The sequence below is a fragment of the Electrona antarctica genome (assembly GCF_951216825.1).
Source record: "Electrona antarctica genome assembly, chromosome: 3".
NCBI classification, from domain to species: Eukaryota; Metazoa; Chordata; class Actinopteri; order Myctophiformes; family Myctophidae; genus Electrona; species Electrona antarctica.
The window spans coordinates 13,829,667-13,845,097 of record NC_136808.1 but is presented as its reverse complement, the minus strand read 5'-3'; the positions used below and the strand labels follow the sequence as shown (position 1 = coordinate 13,845,097).

At 43.6% G+C, this 15,431-nt stretch overlaps 1 protein-coding gene across 4 annotated transcripts in view; it reads right to left on the bottom strand.

The window, feature by feature from the left end:
* tln2a (talin 2a) overlaps positions 1 to 15,431 on the bottom strand; it is a 204,692-nt gene that overhangs the window by 145,903 nt on the left and 43,358 nt on the right. For 3 of the 4 annotated variants that reach the window (XM_079496146.1, XM_079496148.1, XM_079496147.1), the window contains exon 2: positions 9,323 to 9,370. The gene's annotated coding sequence lies outside the window, so the exon portion shown is untranslated. Of the gene's footprint in view, positions 1 to 9,322; positions 9,371 to 15,431 lie in introns of those variants that run through there. The other variant, XM_079496149.1, reaches the window with a different exon arrangement.

The window sequence follows — 15,431 nt, the reverse complement described above, 5'->3', positions numbered from 1 at the left end:
ACAGCCATCAATTCAATCTTTTCCTCATTTTATTCATCTTTATACAAATCTGAAGCCCCATCTGACTCCACAGAGATGCGCTCCTTTTTGGACGAGCTTAATTTCCCAACAATAAACCCTGGGGTTGCTAAAAATCTTAATGCACCACTTACTATACCAGACGTTACTCTAGCCATTAATAACATGCAGAGTAATAAGGCTCCAGGTCCAGATGGGTTCCCTGTCGAATTCTTTAAGAAATTCAAGGACAAACTCGCCCCGTTATTACATGCTGTATATGTTGAATCACTACAATCTGGCTCTCTCCCCCCTACTCTGTGTCAGGCCTCGATAAATGTATTACTTAAAAAAGATAGAGATCCAGATCTCTGCTCCTCTTATAGACCTATCTCTTTAATAAATGTGGACGCTAAAATATTAGCCAAAGCTTTAGCCCACAGATTAGAAGATATCCTACCGGATATTATCTCGGATCAACAAACTGGTTTTATAAAACAACGCCAATTGTTTTATAATATTCGTACTCTCTTAAATGTTATATATTCCGACTCTCCCAACCTAACCCCGGAGGTAGTGATCTCTGCTGACAGTGAGAAAGCCTTTGATAGAGTGGAATTTAGCTATTTGTTTGCGGTACTGAGCAAATTCGGACTAGGCGAAGTATTCATTTCATGGATACGTCTTCTCTATTCTTCACCGCAAGCTAATATTCGCACTAACGGCGTCCAATCAGCTTTTTTCTCGCTATCGCGTGGAAACCGGCAGGGCTGCCCGCTGTCCGCACTTTTATTCGCGCTCGCAATTGAACCACTGTCGATATACCTGAGGTCCTCTCAAACGTATAATGGGATAACGAGATCAGGGATAGAATTTAAATTGTCGCTTTACGCAGACGATTTATTGCTGTACATATCTGACCCATGCACGTCGATACCTCGGATCCTAACATTCCTTAAACGATTTGGGTCTTTTTCGGGCTTTAAAATAAATAATTCCAAGAGTGAATGCTATCCTGTTAATCAATTAGCACTGAAATTAACACAATCTGATATTCCCTTTAAATTGAGTCCTTCTGGCTTTAAATATCTGGGTGTAAATGTAACAAGAACAATCTCCTCTCTCTTCTCGGCCAATTTCTCCCCCTTAGTGTCTAATCTTAAAACTGATCTTCAGAGGTGGGAAAGTTTACCATTATCATTAATTGGAAGAATCAACACGATTAAAATGAACATACTCCCCAAGTTTTTATTCTTATTTCAATGCCTGCCCATTTTTCTGACAAAAAAATTCTTTAAAAACATTGATCAAACGATCTCTAAATTCCTGTGGAATGGTAAGGCACCCAGGATTCGAAAATCTGTACTTCAAAGATGCAAATTCAATGGAGGGTTGTCGTTGCCAAATTTCCAACTGTATTATTGGGCTGCACACATTCATAAGATTTCATACTGGTATGCATCAGCAAATCCGCTTTGGTGTAAGTTTGAATCAAAATCATGCACCTCATCCTCATTGTCAGCTCTACTTACTGCTCCTATTCCAACCAACCCCTCTGGATATACACGGAATCCAATTGTCCGTTCCACTCTCAGAATCTGGTACCAATTCAGAAGCCATTTTAAATTTAAATTTCCATCCGCCTCAAGCCCTCTATTGAGGAACCATTTATTTAACCCTGCTAACTCGGATTCAGGATATTCAGTCTGGCACGAAAGGGGTCTTAAATCTTTTAAAGATTTATACAAGAATGGTATATTCTGTAGTTTTGCCTACCTATCTGCTAGGTTTGGTCTCCCAACCTCTCATCTTTTTCGGTATTTTCAAGTCAGACATTGTGTTCAATCACTATTCCCAAACTTTCCACAGCTACCTCCGACTCAGGTATGGGAGCAGTTCATTCAGTCCGACCCATTTGAGAAATCACGAATATCTCAGATTTATGATAATCTCCTATCTTTAGATAGTGCCCCCAACAATAACAGGATCAAGGAGGCTTGGGAGGCTGAACTTGGTCTGACATTCGATGATGATTGGTGGGATGCAGCTCTAAGTACTTTTTACAAAAGCTCAACTTGTGCGCGTCTCACTCTAATTCAATTTAAGGTATTATTTAGAATTCATTTCTCCAAAGCCAAACTATCACGAATTTATCCCAACGTAGCAGATAGCTGTGACAAATGCCACTCCTCACCCTGTAATTTAACACATATGTTTTATTCATGTCCACTTCTGGTTAACCTCTGGAAGAATTACTTCGACACGATGTTCAAAATATTCACATTTCCTGTAAACATTTCTCCACACATTGCAATTTTTGGGGTCCCAGAAGACTATGATCTATACACTCCCAGACAGCTGGAGGTTTTGGCTTTTACCTCCCTAATAGTAAGACGCCATCTACTTCTCCAGTGGAAATCTACTAGACCACCCTCTAGTACCCAATGGTTGAGAGAAGTAATGTCCTTTTTGAAATTGGAGAAAATCAGATATTCTACCAGAGGTAATCTCAATACATTCCAAGAGAAATGGGATCCTTTATTGTTATTCTTTAATAGCCTACTAGTCCCTACTCATTGAGTGATCGCCCCCCCCTTCCCCCCCCCCCTTCTCTCTTTCCCCTCTTTCTATCCTTCCTTCTATAATTTATTCTTCTCTCTGTCTGCTTATGATTATTATTTGTACATGTTTTTAATGTTTATTGTATTCATTTAAAAAAAAATGTGATATTGTACCATGTTCTTTATGCACTTTTTATTTTATTACTTTCTGATGTCTGTTATGTTTGTTTGTGTATGAGTTTTGAAATGAAAAATTGAGTGGGCAAAGCAATTTATTCAGAAGTATTGTAAAATGTTGTCATTTCATGTGCAGTATGCCTAAACAACTAGTGTATATATGATGTGACTGAAATGACACTATATACTGTTGCCTAACCTCTAATAAAAAGATCAATGAAAAAAAAAAAAAAAAACATTGGCTGGCTGTTCAATATTGAGACGTCTATATTAAGTAAGTGACGTTTTGTGAACAAAGAGGCCAGGTGTGATGCAGCATTATGGAGTGGACACAGTGAGAGGCATTATCATGATGGGTGCAGGGATAAATATACTGTATAGGGACTCTATACATAGGGCTTGAAGATGTATGCATGTATGTATACGTATGTATGTATGTATGTATGTATGTGTATGTATGTATGTATGTATGTATGTATGCATGTATGCATGTCCGAAGGTCATGCATACAAGGTCCCTCCCCCTTTCACCCCTCGCTTACTGTGCTGCTGCATGTGACCTCAAAACACCACAATGCAATCGCCCACTCCACAAACAAGAAACACACAAACAAGGACCCATGCTTGCCACCACCAAGTGGACGGGAATACTCCAACATCACCTCCAAAAACACACATCATGCCACGCAGAAAACGCACATCACTTTCAGATGATACACGTGCCGCCAATCATAAGCGTTTCACTCGCGCTACAGCAACCCGGTAATCATCAACATGTTGCATGCGTGTGCTTCTGCAAACTTCTGTCTGTGCGTGGCTGCGTGCTTAATCGTTTGCACACCCCTGATGCCCGTGCATTGTTGTGTCTTTCTGTGCTTGCGTGCACACTTTCCAATTCTCAGTCTTATCTACATCGACGTGTGTGTGTGTGTGTGTGTGTGTGTGCGTGTGTGGCGCCCGCCAGCCAGAAATGCGAGAAATGCGAGACCAGCCGAGTTCACATTTTCAGCGTCAACGTCAACGTCATTTCAGCCTCCAGTATCATAGTATGAAACCCTAAATACAAAGGGAAGACACAAGTAAGACGCGCGAACGCAGGAAGCGAACGCAGCTCGTAAATTGCAATAACATCAATTAGAATACATTACGTACTTTCTTTTTTTTTTTTTACGTTTTTTTTTTTTTAAGTTCTCTTTTTTTAAGTTTTCTTTTTTTAATATTTTTATAATATATTTGGGTTAGGGTTCATTTTATTTTATTTTTTACGTTTTCTACTGTGTGTGCTCACTGAATTCACAATCATTGCACATAACCACACCAAGGGGTCTAATGAAGTTCTGTCGCCCCTTAAACACATGAAAAACTGGAAAAGACAAAAATCACGGCACTCTAACTATTACTGAAAAACGATCTAAAATAAAATGATTTAAGATCATTAAAGCTGGGCTGTTACCTTTCATTCACTGAAGTGACTGAAAGGTCACAGAAACTGTGCCTCTCAGAAACTGAGAGGCACATTTGTTGTGCTCTTTTGAGTCAATATAATTATATCGTTTAAAGGTCTCAGGTCTCAGTGCTGCTGTACCAATATGAGCAGTAGTGTGCAATTTACGACATCACTTAACTAGTCGCATCTCACCCGGGTGTTCATCTGCAAGATGTTGCACTGGATGTTTCTCCGGGAGTGGTTTTAAAACCCTGGTGAGCATACTGATCCCCACATTAAAACCCTGGTGAGCATACAGATCCCCACAATAAGCAACTGTTTTTAGATCCTTTTGAAATGTGTCTTGGCCTCTAACCCTTACTTATGTGGTTCACAAGTATACCTTTCGTTTTCCTTCTCCTGATCTTCTGATGTATTGTGATGTTTTTTATGTGATGTGTTACTCGACGACACTGAAAATGAGTTTGATTACTCAGTGTCATTTAAAATACAAGAGGACAGGACACAACCATCTGACTCCTACCACTAGTGGCATCTACATGTTGGACACCACCACAGTGGTTTGGTCTTTAATTAACACCAGAGGCTCTCCACCTCCGTTTTCATTATGTCATTCCTCCACCATCATCCGGATGAAGATGTTTGTGTTCAGGGGCCAAGGAGAGAAAAGCAGCTACAACAACAACATGAGTGTTTGACACAGAGACCAACTTCTGGATGAGCACGCCTTCTGCGCGGCTTCTCCCAGAAGAACGCTGCAGTCATTCAGCTTTCGTCTACAATGGATCGTTCGTCTACATATTCGGTGGCCACAGCAGGGAACAGACCTTCGGTGATCTGTGGAAATTCAATCCAGAGACCTTCTCATGGAAGCTGGTTAAGCCCAGGGGGAAAGGCCCATGTCGTAGGTTGACTATAATGTGCTGTTGCATGGTGGTTGATCGTATCATCCTTGGAGGAGGATTCAAAGAATACAGGCCTGCTGATGACCTGTACGTCCTAGACATAAGTCCTAGTCTGAAGACATTATGCAAGCTTGCATTTATTCAGTATGATCTACAGCAGTCAGAACTCGCCACATGACATCAGGTGGGAACTAGAAGCCATGATGACCAGCAGCAATAGATGACAGAGTTGTTTCAGACAACGGAACAAAAGATAGCCGTTATTTTTTACATCTTCCTTTTGTGTCTTTCTTTTTATTTGGGATTGACTGGTTGATTGATGAAGTAGTCAAAACTATTAACTTGGTGTACAGGTTGTACGTATCTTTAACAAGATGGCTAATTTAGATGACTTCCCTGTCGATCTCGGACATCATGTTGAGGACATCATATAAATGATGTGTCATATACGCACGCATGCACGTACGCACGGTTCACTGGATCTCAACCTGGGACCCCCATGGCTCCTGCTTGAGTATGTTATGGTCAAATGGAACCATCTGTCCATTTGTAGTATACTCTCCGAGTTAAATTACCACTGAGGATTTTACAGCATACAGTAGTTCCAGTCCTGGAAGTAAAAATCATATCAAGCTCACATGCAAAGGGTTGAGAATCAATGTAATCTACTGTAGACAGAAGAGCACAGCCTCATCTGTGGACTGGAGTGGTTACATCATCCGGTATGACACGTGCTGGCACTTAATTGCCCCCACAGACGCAGCCTACTGACTCTGCATGTAAATGCATATTGGACACAGTACCGTGCACACACACAGTCACACACCCGCGCGCACACACACACAGTGTATCATGCCAGTTAATATATGTATATTTATATACACACAAATTGACTGAGAAATGTACTCACTGCCCACTCTGACATCCCATTACTCAGACTACGTGACTTCATGTACGGTTAGGGATAGGGTTAGTAATGCGTGAGTCGGACCAATGCGTCGGAATAATGAGACGTTGGACTAATGACACGGCACCATCAAATTAGCCTGGCTAATAAGCCAGACTAATATCACACAACACTGTCGCGGTATATCAGTCTGGGCTGGCTCCACTTGGATTTCATTTCCCGGGGGGCGGGTTCAAACATTTTCTCTTTGACGCAATTGGTCAGAGCTACTGTCAGTCAAAAGTCTCAAGCATTGAACGTCACTGTACCAAAGCCCGCCCATATTGCATACCGTGTCCCGATTGGTCCGACCTGTTCTCGATTGTAGGAAAGAGGCGTGCTACTGAGCCTCGCCAGACCGAAATCCGCTGGTAGGCAACTTTTTTTTGCCAACGGCTGATTCGGTCTGGTTTATTAACCAGGCTACCATCAAATGGCCCTGGCTTATTGTTAGGGAAATGTTCCTTAATAAAGGAAAATCAGACCCGTCTGAACTGAGTGGTGCTTGTCGGACTATTGGCTGTCGGACTATTGGTTGTCGGACTACAGTATGTAGTCTGTTTTAACCAGCTCAGTGGCCTTGTGGTTAGAGTGTCCGCCCTGAGACTGGGATGTCGGGGTTCAATCCCCAGCCGGGTCATACCAAAGACTAAAAATGGGACCCAGTGCCTCCCTGCTTGACACTCAGCATCAAGGGTTGGATTGGGGATAAGTCCCTGCGACATACTAGCGTCATGTCCAGGGGGTGTACTTGTACATCAAGCTGCCTCACGCTACAGAAACAGCAGATAGGTTCCTGCCCTATGGGCCTCATGGCTCGGCAAGGCTACTTACTTACTATGTAGTCTGTACTGTACTGTACTGCCTCTGATCATGCACCTGTGCATGTGCTACACCGTAGTCTGTACTGCACTGTGCTGGTGTTACACAGAAAAGTCACGTAATGGCTCCTAAAAACTCAGCTTCCCATCATGCACCTGTGCACAGTGTGAAGCTCAACAGCGCCACCTGTTTGTACTCTAAACAGACAAAGGGATGGCCCCGGTAAGCCTACCAACACACCCACCGCTGGTTGATTTGGGGACAGAGAAGCCAGGAGCTACAATCCCACCCAACTCGAATATTTTATAAAACACGCTATTAAATTTAGAAGAAGCTGGTTTAATGAACGGGAGTGGGCGAGTGGCAGTTCCATATTGGAAATAACCTGGCCAGCCGGGGCGCCTGATGGAGGGGAAAGGAACTGGTCTGAATAACGTGTTCCTTCCACACGCTACGTCCGGCCGGGGAAACTCTCCCCAGTCAGGTGAAAAGAAGCAGCTTGGACTCCCCATGCATAGAAGGAAGCATGAGGTCAGTCCGCTGCCCCCCCAGGTTGGCAGAGGAAGTGTAGCGCCCATGATTACATTAGATAATTGACACTGGGTGAAAAAATGGGTTACAAAATTGTGTGATAAAACATGAAGTGATGAAGTGATGAAGTGCGAGAGAGAGAGAGAAAGAGAGAGAGAGAGAGAGAGAGAGAGAGAGAGAGAGAGATCACACTGTTCCTGCCTGACACTGCCTGCAGGTTTAGAACCGACATAAAGGATGCCGTCTTGCCCCCTATCCCCCCCCCCCCCCTCTCTCTCTCGCTCACTTTGCAGCTTGGCCATATTTCACACTCCACTTCCACGCGTCTCCTGGGTCGCCGGCGAGTGTTTGTGCGACCGTGTTAAAGGCTGTCACACCTGCAGCTGTAGCTCTATTCCACTGGACCAGTGGGGGGTGCAGACTAGAGTTCACAGGCACCGCTGTAGCTCTATTCCACTGGACCAGTGGGGGGTGCAGACTAGAGTTCACAGGCACCGCTGTAGCTCTATTCCACTGGACCAGTGGGGGGTGCAGACTAGAGTTCACAGGCACCGCTGTAGCTCTATTCCACTGGACCAGTGGGGGGTGCAGACTAGAGTTCACAGGCACCGCTGTAGCTCTATTCCACTGGACCAGTGGGGGGTGCAGACTAGAGTTCACAGGCACCGCTGTAGCACTGTTCCACTGGACCAGTGGGGGGTGCAGACTAGAGTTCACAGGCACCGCTGTAGCTCTGTTCCACTGGACCAGTGGGGGGTGCAGACTAGAGTTCACAGGCACCGCTGTAGCTCTATTCCACTGGACCAGTGGGGGGTGCAGACTAGAGTTCACAGGCACCGCTGTAGCTCTGTTCCACTGGACCAGTGGGGGGTGCAGACTAGAGTTCACAGGCACCGCTGTAGCTCTGTTCCACTGGACCAGTGGGGGGTGCAGACTAGAGTTCACAGGCACCGCTGTAGCTCTATTCCACTGGACCAGTGGGGGGTGCAGACTAGAGTTCACAGGCACCGCTGTAGCTCTATTCCACTGGACCAGTGGGGGGTGCAGACTAGAGTTCACAGGCACCACTGTAGCTCTATTCCACTGGACCAGTGGGGGGTGCAGACTAGAGTTCACAGGCACCGCTGTAGCTCTATTCCACTGGACCAGTGGGGGGTGCAGACTAGAGTTCACAGGCACCGCTGTAGCTCTATTCCACTGGACCAGTGGGGGGTGCAGACTAGAGTTCACAGGCACCGCTGTAGCTCTATTCCACTGGACCAGTGGGGGGTGCAGACTAGAGTTCACAGGCACCGCTGTAGCTCTATTCCACTGGACCAGTGGGGGGTGCAGACTAGAGTTCACAGGCACCGCTGCAACACACTTCATGCATCTGCAGCCCAGCAGTGACTGAGTCCTTTGATTCTTTTCTATCATGACCACCTTTACACGCCTGCCCTGTACACACGTGATGTTGAGCTTAACACACATCCTGTGATATCAAATTAAATCCTAAAGGTGATTGGAATTCTTTGCAATCCCACACCTTAAATAATGTCCTTATGTATAGTATAATGCACAGTACACACACACACACATACACACACACTACAGTATGTGTACATTTATTTTGCGGAAAAGAGCCATCTTGGTTGTACGTCTGTACAGCCTGTAAATAAGCTAAGAGAGACCCTAAGGCTGTGCCGTTTGTGAAACAAGCTTCTAAATAGTCCAAAATGGGTTAAATGAAGGGGAAAGTACACTGGGCTGCAAGTAAGAAATACAAATATTATAATATTATGAATAACACTTTCTTTTCTTTTTTTTCTTTAGGAATGTGGTCCATGCATTGAAATACACTGAAACGATCAATCCATTGTATATTCCTCCCCTGCTTGACTCACTGTAAACTGGAAAGGCTCAGAGCAAAGTGAGCCTCGTATTGAGCTTCAGCTTACCTTATTGCTGAGGGAAATGCAACCTCGGATGTCTGCTGACGTTCACAACTGAAAACAAAAGAGAAGGGACATTCATGACACACATGCACACAGGGTTCACTTACACATGACAATATAATTGCAATTACAAACCTAACAAGCGACCGTATCCTACTCGAGCGTTATTATTATTCCATGGAGCTCCCAGTCCGAGGCAAAACACTCATTACTGTGTATTTTTAGCGGCATATATTTCTAGTGGGATATAGCCATATGTCAGACTATTAATAGGGAGTGCTTGAGAATTACGATACACTCCAAGGCAAAATGTGCAATTGCAACACAGCAGAATAATTAGAAGCTTATGTCAGGAGTCAGGAGGACACCATTACTGTCGGTTAAGTGGATGAATGTAAATTAGGTCTTGTCTTGTACATGAGAAGAAATTGTCAAACGCAATGGTCGACTTGGAGAGAACTATTTCAGTGTGGAATGCAGTCCTGTCTTAAACAATTAAGCAGTGTACTATTTTATACTTAATCGTACAACAGTGTCTCACAAAAATAGCCAATCTACAAGTTCACAACACCTCACGACCAGTTATGAGCTTGGATATATTTGGTCCACCGCCCCTCCCCCCCCACAAACACACACACCAAATGCCAATCTACAAGCTTGCAACATGTTGCTTGTAGATCTAATTTCACCAGCCTATAGGCCAATACAAGCCTATAAAACCATTTTTGGCGCTTAACGTTCACCTATTATAACCAAATGGACCCTAAGTACACATAAGGGTCCATTTAGACAGGAAACACTCACGTCAAAGTACACTAACCATGTATTGCAACAAATGGAATACAGTTAAACTTTGCGTTAAAGGCTCGAAGCAAGCATGCTAAGCAAACTCAGGGAACGTTAGCAAACCCCCCGGCCCATAGGGATACAGTACATAAGCATTAAGCAATACATCGACATTGGCTTAAATCAGCAGACATTGACATGTGTTTTAGCCTATGCCAGGTTCTGATCAAAAGGTCGAGGCTGGGGTGGAGGAGGCAGCTAAGGCATCAGCGGATGTGAGGCAGGCAGCAAGACAAGCAGAGGTGAAGTGAATACAAAGCCGTGTTTAAAGGTTCCACTATGTTTGAGCGTGAATTCTGATTGGACTCCGAGTATGAATGTGTGACGTAATGATCAGCTGAGATGGGAATAGGAAGCTAGCTAGGCTGATTGATACAATCAGCTGACTGACAGCTGATTACAGCTTAGGCATGCATGTCCCTGTATAAACTAACGCTGTGCTTCATTTTGGAAACGATTGTGGTCCCCGGACACCACGTTGAAATTAAGTGCACTAAGGCTTTGCAGTGAAACCTTCCAGCAATTAAATGCTTTGGAACAGGTGGGAGGCAGTAGCGTGGCCTACATTGCCTTTCAGTGATGCTGGAACCCAGTCTGCAGGTGTTCAGCAAGAGCAGTAGAATATCTGCAGCAGCACACTACGTAATGGTTGTGTACGTGTCCCCTAGGGTATAGGTACCCTCACAAAAAACATGCAGTTTTCCTGGTCTCTAAACTGCCTCCCCCTGGCCAGCCGGGGCGCCTGATGGAGGGGAAAGGAACTGGTTGGAATAACGTGTTCCTTCCACGCGCTACGCTACGTCCAACCAGGGAAACTCCCCCCTGTCAGGTGTAAAGGAGCAACTTGGACACTCATGCATGAAGGAAGCATGAGTTCAAGTCCGTTGCTCTCCCCAGGTTGGCGGAGGGTGTGTAGAGCCCAGGATCACATTAGATAATTGACACAGGGGTGAAAAATGGGTTACAATAAAAAAATCACACCCGTGTGAACTGAGTGGTGTAAGGTCTGACGTAATGTCTGACGTAATAAAATCACACCCGTGTGAACTGGGTGACCATAGCAACCGTGCTCATTTTTTGAGCACAGACAGACAGACTAACAAAGCCAGTTGTAGGAGTGGTTTACACCACTCAAAAAATACTGTACTGTATGGACAGCCAGAACAAGCAGTACCTCAGGAGGACGGTACATGAAGCCTGGCTTATGCTTTATAGTTGTACGCCGGTGTCACACACCAAAAATAGCAGATCTGTAATAGTGCGACACAAAATTAAGTGACGTGTTATGAGCATGTATATCTGCTTTTTTATATAGCCAACCAATGTGTTTTATATATATATATATATATAGTAGCTAAAATCTAAAATGCTCATATGACAAAGAATTTCACCCACTTTTGTTTACATCTATAAACCTGTGATGGGATTATCGCTACTGTTATGTGGAGTGGACATGGCACTACAGTATTTTGTGGATCTCACACAGTTCATTGCTTGTACCTTTACGAGTAGTGGCAAATGAAACATTGATTCTTGATTCTGAAGCTGAATCTGATCCTCTTGAAACAAAAATGCACCCCTGGCCTGTACCTCTCTCCTATAACTGTAGCTCTGATCTCCTCTCTTTCTTCTCCCAAGTCTCAAGAGTTCCTTCATACAAACGTTTAGTAGGATCACAATACTATTTTCGTAACATTATGTCATGTTATGTAATTTATAACCCTTGTTACCGGTTATTCAAACTCACTGGAAGTTTGGCTCTGGATAAAAGCATCAGCTACTCCATGGCATAATGTAACCATATATGGTGTACCGTTTGTTTTACCAACATGAAACCTCTACCTTTCCCTCTGTGGCAGATCTACTGTGTGTGTGTGTGTGTGTGTGTGTGTGTGTGTGTGTGTGTGTGTGTGTGTGTGTGTGTGTGTGTGTGTGTGTGTGTGTGTGTGTGTGTGTGTGTGTGTGTGTGACTGTGTGTGTGTGTGTGTGTGTGACTGTGTGTGTGTGTGTGTGTGTGTGTGTGTGTGTGTGTGTGTGAGCGTCTGGGCTGCAGCCCCCACACTACAGCACTGCCACAGACAGTGACAGCATAGTGACTGATGGGGGACAAGCCAGACACCCTCTCAAGGTGGAACCACCTCAGCAGGGAAAAGCACTGGACCGCAAAACTCTCCACTCTCAGACATAACCGAATCCCTACCATAACTGAGGGACTTACTGGCACACCGTAAAACTCACTGTGTTCATTTAACTCAAGAGAGTGCACAAATGCAACCAGATACAGGTTAATTTGGTTACATTTACAAATGGGTAGATTAACACTGAGGATTACGGGTCCAAAGCGACTTTCTGTGAGTGCAGCATTTGGGCCGATTCATACTCCTATCTTATCGCTGTTTCGGGCGTGTGGGGCCGAAATGATTTCGGCTCGTCAGAAATTTTCAGTAGCACCGAAGAGCCGACTTTAGGACGGTACCCGCCCCCCCGAACCTCAAATGACGTCACATTGTAGGCTCTACAGAGCCGAAGCGACTTTTATTCGGCTCTAAAATACGAGTATGAATCGGCCCTTAGAGTAAACTTGAATTCATAGATTGCCAATTTACATTTATTTCATGCTTTGATAAATAGACGTCTCTTTTATGTTCTTATTTCTAGACTGCATTGCATATTTGCATATTCACACAGTTTACTGTGAAGCAATTTGTAATCTTGTTTTTGAAAAGTACTGTATAATAAATTGATAATATATCATTTGCTATTTATTTGTACAATCAGAGTTACAAATGGATAAATCAAACACGGAGGATTTTACTGTAACACAAAAACAATGAACACAGCGATCAATGTCTCAAGAACAAACCAACGGTTCTCTTTTCTATATCCAAGGATGCAGGTTCATTATAAAGCAAATACTGTAGAAGGAATAACAAACCAATTAAATCGAACTGTAAGAACCCAGAGAAGCTGCTCAAAATGTTACTTGTACAATGTAAACAAGTGAAATAGACGGGTGACTTTGATGTATGCGACTTCTGATTTCACACCGCTGCTAAAGATATTATACCTGCCTTAAGAGATGTATCAGACCTGCCTGTACTTCAAGGTAGAAATCCATTCTCTTTTTTTTTACTTAATTAAATCCAGAATTATTACTTACTTATTCATCATTATGTATTATCTTGTTGTTATATTGTATGGTTGCGTTAGCCAAATAAAATGCATTCTGACGAAAGCCGACACCAGCCGGCGGCCGCTAATTGCTGTAAGTGATCTGTGCTCTGTAGCTGATGTGCTGCTTATTCAGCAGACTGTACCTCTACATAGTTTAGCGGCTAACAGCTACAATCTGCAGCCACATCTCCTCTGTGCTAACAGCTAAAATCTGCTCTGTGCTACGAGTGCTGAATTGCCTTCGCGTTTGAGTAAATACTTACACCCCCTCCAAGTAGAGTTTTAGACCGTGATGGAGGGGCAAGTAAGACATAGAAGTATCTCCATTCTCCACTCTTTTTAATAGTTAACTTGAGGCGTGATGTGACACACTTGTGAGCTTGTGCAGTTACCAGTAGCTATTGTATTTTGCAGCAAAAAAGTATACAAATAGGGATTAAATGGTTAATGATGAAAAGAAAAGCATTTAATGTACGGTTGGGTTTTAAACAGCTATCAAGTTGGAAAAAACATGTTCTGTTACAGTGCATTTGAAAGTCATGATAATTAGGGGACATTGAGGTGCTGCTAGCTAATAGTGTTTTCATTTGCACTAAACCCATGCAGAATGAGGAGATAAATAAACCATTCTCACGCACCGTACAAGGCCACCGAATCCCTGGAAAGAACAGACATTGTGTGTCTCGATAATGAAGGTGGCTTAATTCTGAGAGGCCTATGCCTGAAGGAAAATATATTGTGAGCATTGAATGTGACAAACAAAGAGAAACCTTATCTGTGCTTCAATGGAAGAGACTTCTGCATTCCTGTAATCCTGTACTCTGAGCTGGAGGCTAATTGCTTTTGGCCAACAAAAAAAAAAAATCCTAGCAGTGCCAAAATTCAACCAAGGAGGTGATCAGAACACAATCAGTTAGTAAGAAGAATACTTTACAGTTTGCAAGACGAATAATACTATAATTGCCATTTCTCAACATCACAATTTAAATTAGTCTAACACTGAAGACTATACAAATGGAACCAAATAGAAGTTAATTAACACTGGGTTTTACACGGAAGATTGGGATCTCATCCCAGAGATACAAAAAAAATCTAATGGAGGTCTGTGGCCAAAAACCAACCATCAAACTGAGAGTCTTTGAAATTCAAAAAGGTTAAGGATCACTGATCTAAACTATACTGGTAGTTACACTGAAAATTCCTGGCCCGGTTTGACAGAGGTATGGTGTTGCACATGCCCTCTAGGCCGCACATGAAGCCTGTGAACATAGACATTCCGTGCATAGATGTGCCACGCAATGGTAGGCCCAAGGACTGGTATGGTTGGCCTCAGGTCTACCATTCTGAAATGTAATTTAATAATATTTGGACTGCTGGACAGCTGACAGTAGGCTCTCTTCACTCTTAAAAACAATGTAATTCAATTTAATTTCTTTGATGCTGAAGTAGGCCTTAATTTCAAAGTTTTTATATTTAAATGAGATGAAGAAAGTCACCACTCGCACCACACATTTCTCTGCGAATGGTTTGCGAATACTGCCACATGTCGACAGGTGTGTGTAGGCTAAAGAGGCTTTAGGGAAACAGGTTTGTGTATTCATGCAGGAGGCATTACGTGCGCAATGAGGACAGGTATGGCTGTGCTCTAGTTTAGGTTGTGTATTCTATGTTGTTGTGTTTGACAGTGTTTCCCAAAAAAGGACATAGTGTTTGATTGGCTGCACACAGGCTTCATGTGCGGCCTATAGGGCAACTGAGCATGTGCAACACCATACCTCTTACACCATGGTGTAAGAGGTGTCCTTTGGGAAACCGGGCCCTTATCTATCTCAGAGTGTACAAATAGAATTGGTCCATTTATTTGCACGTACGCACGCACATCGGAAGCAGTTAGTGAGGGGTTCAGTGTCTTGCTTTGACACAAAGTCGGGGGGGACTCCCAAGCGGCCGCTCTACCTCCTGAGCAAATGCATTGTTCTTTGCATCAAGTACATTCCTGCTTCAATTCCCAGTAGTTTGCTGTGGTGGGAACCTAATCTCGGCCACCAGGGTTCCCAGAGGTGGAGTTCAGGGGCATATCACTGCTGGTGAT